At 36.3% G+C, this 1,205-nt stretch overlaps 1 protein-coding gene across 1 annotated transcript in view; it reads right to left on the bottom strand.

Moving 5' to 3' along the window:
- LOC105821147 (rab GTPase-activating protein 1-like) overlaps nucleotides 1-1,205 on the bottom strand; it is a 592,862-nt gene that overhangs the window by 540,226 nt on the left and 51,431 nt on the right. The gene's annotated exons all lie outside the window — the stretch shown is intronic.

Here is a 1,205-nt window from a genome sequence, read left to right as displayed (position 1 = left end):
CAATAAACAGAAAGCCAGTTTGAAATTCATATGAAGCAATACCTAGTGTACCTTGAGTTTCAACAACAGAGGCAATCCAGATCATGTGGGAATGTTCAAAGGTGACAAGCTAATTTAAAAATAATCCTTAGAGTAATATAGACATTTTAACAATGTTGATTCTGCCAATCCATGAGCATGACATATTTTTCATCTGTTTTTGTCCTCTGAAATTCCCTTCCTCAGTGTTTCATAGTTCTCCCTGTAGAGGTATTTCACCTCCTTAGTTCAATATATTCCTAAGTATCTTATTTTCTTTGTTGCTCTTTTGAAAGATATTGAGTCTTTGATTTGATTTTCAGCTTGACTGTTGTTGGCATATATAAATGCTACTGATTTGTGTAACATTGATTTTGTAACCTGAAACTTGGCTGAATTTGTTCATCAATTCCAGGAATCTCTTGCCAGAGTCTTTGGGGTTTTCTAGTTATATCATATCGTCAGCAAAGAGCACTAGTTTGACCTCTTCTTTCTCCATTTGGATACCCTTGATTTCCTTCTCTTGTATGACTGCCCAGGCTAGGACTTCCAGCACTATGTTGAATAGATGTGGAGACAATGGGCAACCTTGTCTGGTTCCAGTTGTAAGCAGGAATGCTTTCAATTCTTCCCCATTCAGTACGATGTTGGCTGTGGGTTTGTCATACATGGCTTTTATAATTTTGAGGTAAGTCCCACCTATGCCTATTTTGTTAGGTGTTCTTATAAAAGAGTGCTGGATTTTGTCAAATGCTTTTTCTGCATCTATTGAGAGGAACATATGGTCTTTGTTTTTGCTTCCATTTATGTCATGAATTACATTTATAGATATGCGTATGGTGAACCATCCTTGCATCTCTGGTATGAAGTCTAGTTGGTCATGGTGGATTATTGTTTTTGATATGAAGCTGAATTTGGTTTGCTAGGATTTTGTTGAGAATTTTTGCATGTACATTCATACAGGATATTGGTCTATAGATTTCTTTTCTTCTTGTGTCCTTTCCTGGCTTTGGTATCAAAGCGATATTGGCTTCATAGACAAGCTGGGGAGGAATCCTTCGTTTTTGATGTTATGCAATAATTTCTGCAGTATAGGAATCAGTTCTTCTTTAAAGATCTGATAAAATTTGGGTGTGAAACTATCTGGTCCAGGACTTTTTTTTCTTGGAAGATTTTTTTATTGCTGC

The sequence above is a fragment of the Propithecus coquereli genome, unplaced genomic scaffold (assembly GCF_000956105.1).
Source record: "Propithecus coquereli isolate 6110/MARCELLA unplaced genomic scaffold, Pcoq_1.0 Scaffold56, whole genome shotgun sequence".
Classification (NCBI taxonomy): Eukaryota; Metazoa; Chordata; class Mammalia; order Primates; family Indriidae; genus Propithecus; species Propithecus coquereli.
This window is presented reverse-complemented; position numbering and strand designations above follow the sequence as displayed.